Source organism: Mastomys coucha, unplaced genomic scaffold (genome assembly GCF_008632895.1).
Source record: "Mastomys coucha isolate ucsf_1 unplaced genomic scaffold, UCSF_Mcou_1 pScaffold21, whole genome shotgun sequence".
NCBI lineage: Eukaryota > Metazoa > Chordata > Mammalia > Rodentia > Muridae > Mastomys > Mastomys coucha.
Window position 1 is genome coordinate 95,310,876 of NW_022196904.1, and position 6,866 is coordinate 95,317,741.

At 36.5% G+C, this 6,866-nt stretch overlaps 1 protein-coding gene and 1 pseudogene across 1 annotated transcript in view; both read right to left on the minus strand.

Moving 5' to 3' along the window:
• Window positions 1-6,566, minus strand: part of LOC116101334 (interferon-induced very large GTPase 1-like) — a 23,745-nt gene extending 17,179 nt beyond the window's left edge. Inside the window, exon 1 of the mRNA XM_031384921.1 lies at window positions 6,356-6,566. The gene's annotated coding sequence lies outside the window, so the exon portion shown is untranslated. The remainder of the gene's footprint in view (window positions 1-6,355) is intronic.
• On the minus strand, window positions 4,932-5,057 carry LOC116104156 (annotated as a pseudogene).
• Window positions 6,567-6,866: the final 300 nt, after the last annotated feature.

The following is a 6,866-nucleotide window of genomic DNA, read 5'->3' on the forward strand; positions in this document are numbered from 1 at the left end:
AAAAAAAAAAAAAAAAAAAAGAAAATGAAGCCTCAACATACTCAAACTTATGGGACACAATGAAAGCAGTCCTAGGAGGAAAACTCATAAAAGTGCCTCAAAAAAGAAACTGGAGAGAGCATTACATAAGCAATTTGACAGCACATCTGAAAGCTCTAGAACAAAAAGAAGCAACTTCACCAAAGAAGAGTTGAAGGCAAGAGGTAATCAAACTCAGGGCTGAAATCAATCAAATGGAAATAAATAGAACTATACAAAGAATCAAACAAACCAGGAGCTGGTTCTTTGAGAAAATCAACAAAATAGATAAACCCTTAGCCAGACTAACTAGAGGTCCTCTGCCTCCCAAGTGCTGGGATTAAAGGCATGTGCCACCACCACCTGGCTAAATATACATTTTTTAAAATTGATTTTTGTTTGTTTGTTTGTTTGTTTTGTTTTTCGAGGCAGGGTTTCTCTGTGTAGCCCTGTCTGTCCTGGAACTCACTCTGTAGACCAGGCTGTCCTCAAACTCAGAAATCCACCCGCCTCTGCCTCCCAAGTGCTGCGTTAAAGGCGTGTGCCACCACCGCCTGGCTCAATACTCCTCAAACTATTTCACAAAATAGAAACAGAAGGTATTCTACCCAATTCATTCTGTGAAGCTACAATTACTCTGATACCTAAACCACAAAAAGACCTAATAAAGAAAGAAAACTTCAGACCAATTTCCCTTATGAATATCGATGCAAAAATACTTAATAAAATTCTTGATGAATCCAAGAATACATCAAAACAATAATACATCATAATCAAGTAGGCTTCTTCCCAGGGATGCAGGGATGGTTCAATATATGGAAATTCATCAATGTAATCCTCTATATTAATGAACTCAAAGAGTAAAACCATATACTCATCTCATTAGATGCTGAGAAAGCATTTGACAAAATCAAACACCCCTTCATGATAACAGTCTTAGAAAGATCAGGAATTCAAGGCCTATAACTAAACATAGTAAAAGCAATATAAAGCAAACCAGTAGCCACATCAGACTAAATGGAGAGAAACATGAAGCAATCCCACTAAAATCAGGGACTAGACAAGGCTTTCCATGTTCTTCCTACCTGCTCAATATAGTACTTGAAGTTCTAGCCAGAGCAATTAGACAAGAAAAGGAAATCAAAGAGGTACAAATTTGAAAGGAAAAAGTCAAATTATCACTATTTGCTGCTGATATGATAGTATACTTAAGTGACCCCAAAAATTCAACCAAAGAGCTTATAAACCTGATAAACAACTTCAGCAAAGTAGCTGGATATAAAATTAACACAAACAAATCAGTGGCCTTCCTCTATTCAAAGGATAAAGAGGATGAGAAAGAAATTAGAGAAACAACATCCTTCACAATGGTTACAAATAATATAAAATATCTCAGTGTAACTCTAACTAAGCAAGTGAAAGATCTGTTTGACAAGAATTTCAAGTCTCTGAAGAAGGAAATTGAAGATCTCAGAAGATGGAAAGATCTCCCATGTTCATGTATTGGCAGGATTAAGATAGTAAAAATGGCCATCTTGTCAAAGGCAATCTACAGATTTAATGCAATCCCCACCAAAATTCCAACTCAATTCTTCACAGACTTGGAAAGAGCAATTTGCAAATTCATCTGGAATAACAAAAAAACCTAGGATAGCCAAAACTATTCTCAGCAATAAAAGAACTTCTGGTGGAATCACCATCCCTGACCTCAAGCTGTACTACAAAGCAATTGTGATTAAAAACTGCATGGTATTGGTACAGTGACAGGCAGGTGGATCAATAGAATAGAATTGAAGACCCAGAAATGAACCCACACACATATGGTCACTTGATCTTTGACAAAGGAGCTAAAACCATCCAGTGGAAAAAAGACAGCATTTTCAACAAATGGTGCTGGCTCAACTGATAATTAGCATGTAGAAGAATGCAAATAGATCCACTCCTATCTTCTTGTACAAAGCTTAAGTCCAAGTGGACCAAGGACCTCTACATAAAACCAGGTACACGGAAACTAATAGAAAAGAAAGTGGGGAAGAGCCTTGAGCACATGGTCACAAGGGAATATTTCCTTATCAGAACACCTGTAGCTCATGCTCTAAGGTCAAGAATTGACAAATGGGACCTCATAAAATTATAAAGCTTCTGTAAAGCAAAGGACACTGTTAATAGGACAAAATTGTAACCAACAGATTGGGAAAAGTTCTTTACCAATCCTATATCTGATGAGGGGCTAATATCCAATATATACGAAGAACTCAAGAAGTTATACTCCAGAGAATCAAACAACCCTATTAAAAAAATGCCGTACAGAGCTAAACAAAGAATTCTCAACTGAGGAACATTGGAATGGCTGAGAAGCACCTAAAGAAATGTTCAACATCCTTAGCTATCAGGGAAATGCAAATTAAAAGAGCCCTGAGATTCTCCCTCACACCAGTCAGAATGACTAAGATAAAAAACTCAGGTCACAGTAGATGCTGGCAAGGTTGTGGAGAAAGAGGAACACTCCTACATTGCTGGTCGAATTGCAAGCTGGTACAACCACTCTGGAAATCAATTTGGTGGTTCTTCAGGAAATTGGACATAGTACTACCAGAGGACCCAGCTGTACCACTCCTGTGCATATTCCCAGAAGATGCTCCAACATGTAATAAGGACACCTGTTCCACTATGTTCATAGCAGTCTTATTTATAATAGCCAGAAGCTGGAAACAACCCTGACGTCCCTCAACAGAGGAATGGATACAGAAAATGTGGTGCATTTATATAATGGAGTACTACTCAGCTATTAAAAACAACGAATTTATGAAATTCTTAGTCAAATGGATGGATCTGGAGAATATCATTCTGAGTGAAGTAACCCAATCACAAAAGAACACACATGGCATGTACTCTCTGATAACTGGATATTAGCCCAGAAGCTCCAAATATCTAAAATATAACCCACAAACCACAAGAGAAGGAAGAAGGAAGACCAAAGTGTGGATGCTTCGTTTCTTCTTAGAAGTGGTAACAAAATACCCATGGAAGGAGTTGCAGAGACTATGAAGTAGAGACTGAAAGAAGGACAATCCAAAGACTGTTCCACCTGGGATTCCTTTCCATATTCAATCGTCAAACCCAGACACTATTGTGGATGTCAGCAAGTTCTGGCTGACAGGAGTCTGATATAGCTGCCACCTGAGAGGCTCTGACAGTGCTTGGCCAATATAGAAGTAGAGACTCACAACCATCCATTGGACTGAGTACAGGGTCCTCAGTGAAGAAGCTAGAGTATTGGCCCAAGGAGCTGAAGGGTTTGTAGCCCCTTAGGACAAACAATAATATAAACTAACTAGTAACCTCAGAGCTTCCAGGGACTAAACCATCAACCAAAGAGTACACATGTTGGGACTAATGGCTCCAGCAGCATATGCATAGCAGAGGATGGCCTAGTTGGTCATCAGTAGGGGAGAGGCCCTTGGTCCTTTAAATTTTGTGTATGCCCCAGTGTAGGGGAATGCCAAGTCCAGGAGGAAGTAGAGGGTGGGTTGGTGAGCCGGGAAGGAAACAGGGATTGTTTTTTGTTTTTGTTTTTGTTTTTGTTTTTTTTAGAGGGGTATCCAGGAGAGGAGATATCATTTGAAATGTACATAAACAAAATATCTAATAAAAAATGAAAAAGAAAAACCAGAAAAATGGTACATCAATCAATGACACATAGCATTGATGAAAACTTTTAAAAATCAATGAAAAATAACAGGGCCCAAAACATACCATGTAAATAGAATTAATCTTTGACCTTGCCAGCATATGGCACTGAAACTGTCCATATTCACATCCACATATATTTTAAAAATCTTTGTATATATGTACTTCTTTTAAAAAAATGAACTCAAAGAATAATATGAGAACAGGAAAATCACAGATGACTCTATACATCTACTGCTAAATGTGGTAAATTTACTACTTAGGTATTGTTGATGTCTATAAGTCCAGGGAAGTGGTATTTTAAAGTCTATTTCATAAATTTCTAAAAATATCTGATCCCGTCAAACAAATATTTTAAAGACAAAGTAGCATCTAAACTATTTTACATAAGGCTTAGTTTATTTAGCACTCTTTAATTTGTTAAATACTTTTCATTAAGCTATGAATTTAAACATTGACTACTTAAATCTTAATATCTGTAAACATGTTCATAAGAATTATATAAATTAAATTTTACTTTTTAAAACAGTCAAGGTTAATAAAAAACATAAAACCATGTTTTATGGTAGTCATATATACTGATATACGTATAAATCCTTTGACTAGATTAAGTATAGTGCATTTGTTTTAAAAATAATCCTTATATGCAACTGATAAATGTAAGATTTTCATCAAGGTTGTAATACATAAAAATAACTATACATACATGCACACTTGCAAAATATCTTAATGTTATTTTTCCTTTTCATAATGGGAATTAGAGAAGATCCTACCCCACAAACAGTAGCATTCATAATGTAGGGAAGCTTACTTCATACAGTTCTTTAGAATGTATTAGAATCATTTAGTATTGCTAACACAATGTAGTATATCTCGGAGATAAATTTTAACTAACAGTTGAGTCATTTATGTGTAAAAACTATTTGGTACCTGATTGTGTTTTCCCCCATTAAAAGAAACAAAACAAAACAGCTTTCTAAGTTTCTTATCTTACTAATTTAAGACCGGAAAGACAACAACAGGGTGAAGAGAGAAAGCAGACTCCAGGACCGCTAACTTGTTTTACCTGAGTTTCAGACGCAGCTCCATGTGTATTTATTTGAAATATAGCTATCTTGTTTGGAAGCAAGAGCTTTCTAAATTCTTTTGGCTCAAAAATATACAACCCACTAAGTAGTATCAAGTAAAAGAAAAGATTTAAAATGTTATGAATACAAAATATATTTTAGTAAGAATAGTTAATAATTTTAGATGAGAGGGTATTTGGTTTGTAGATTTTAGTTTTCAATTAGCAATAATTGTGCCTCGGATAAACCTCATTGGCTACAATACTGCCACCGCACAAAGCTAATTTGTAGATTTTAAGGTAAAATATTCTTTTAGTAAAAATAAAGACATCGGATAAAATTGAAAGTTTATGTGTATCACAAAAATGGTTTATAAAAGTTAAAACTTAAAAATAGTTCATTGAGTCAGTGAGATAACTTAGTGGGTAAAGGCTCTGGAAGACTGATTCTCAAAACTTAAATGCTAGAATAAACTGACCCCACATATATATGGCATCCACATTCCTAACACACACACACACACACACACACACACACACACACACACACACACACACACTCACATACAAGTAAATATGAAAGTATTATAATTTATAAAACCTTGCTTAAAGAGCAGGATTTTATGCATTAAAATAACTGTGTATGGTTTCTAATTAGGAAACTTTGTCTTAAAGGAATAAAGGCTTGTTTAAAAATATTTGTCAAGCTTTATCTTAATGTTATAGAACCAAATTTTATTCATTTGTCAATAGTGCTGTAACTGAAGCTCTGGTTGTTCAATAATCATAGTTAGAGGCCCAAATCAATGAGGATATAGAGGCTAAAAGGAATATCAGTATTTTGACCATTGCTCTCAGGTCAACAGATTACCAAGGGAGCAGAGAAAAATAGGATATCTCTAAGAGTCTTTTTTAATTTAATTTAATTTTTTTTTTTTTTTTTTTTTGGTTTTTTGAGATAGGGTTTCTCGGTGTAGCTCTGACTGTCCTGGAACTCATTCTGTAGACAATGCTGGCCTTGAACTCAGAAATCCACTTGCCTCTGCCTCCTAAGTGCTGGGATTAAAGGCGTGCACCACCACCGCCCTGCTCTAAGAGTCTTATAGCTTCAGTAAGTCAACTACTTTCCTAATCTGAGAGTCCAAGGAGCATGAACTCAAATATTTGACTATAACCAGTATGCCATCTTCATGACTGGGACCATCACAGAAGGGAATGTTTTCAACGCTTTCAAAGAAAGCCATGTTTCACAAGCCCCTGACCCATACCAAAAAAGGAGAAATTAAAACAGCCAACAAAAGAAGGCTCTGAGGAGACAGATTTTAGCATTTAGCTTTCTGAATACACCACAGGCTAAAGATTCAATTCCTGTTTTGTTGTCAGTTCTTGGAAGTGGCATGGACAAAAGTCTGGTTTCTCTGTGAGCCTTAGGTTCTAGCAACATGGAAATGTTAAATTCTTATCTGTGGCTTTAGCATGCCACAATCCATGAATGTCTCTACTTTTCATAGTTTCTCTTTCTACTCTAGTTTTTAAGTCTATTGTACTTATCTGTCTACCCATTTCACTCCTTTCACTTACTTGTGTCCTTGAAGCCCAGTTCCTGTCTTCAGATTGTTGCTTCAGAGAGTAGTTGGAGGTGGCCATGCAACTTCCTCAAGCCTGCCAGGCTGCTGACCATCTGCTGAGGCTCAGATAGGGCTCTATGAGGTCAGGATCTGAGATCACCCTCAGAATCAGACACCTCCCTTTTCCTTCCTGTTCGCTGAGGCTTAGTTTCGTTCTTGGGTCCCTTGAGTAAGTTCTTGTAGCTAAATATGGTCTGAGGAAGATTTATGTGAGTTTTACAGAAAAAGAAACCCAACAAACCAAAACAAAACCCAGAGCAGTCTAGCTGCCAAACTTAGTAGCTGCCAAGTGGGGGAGGGGTGTGCATAAGAGGAAGGAAGCCATACTTTCAGAATCAGAGCTTTAAAAAAAAGTTGCATATTAGCCCATTATGAGATGTAGGAACGGTAAAGATCTTTTCCCAATCTGCTGGTTACCTTACAGAAGCATTGCAATTTTATGAGGTCCCATTTGTTGATTTTTG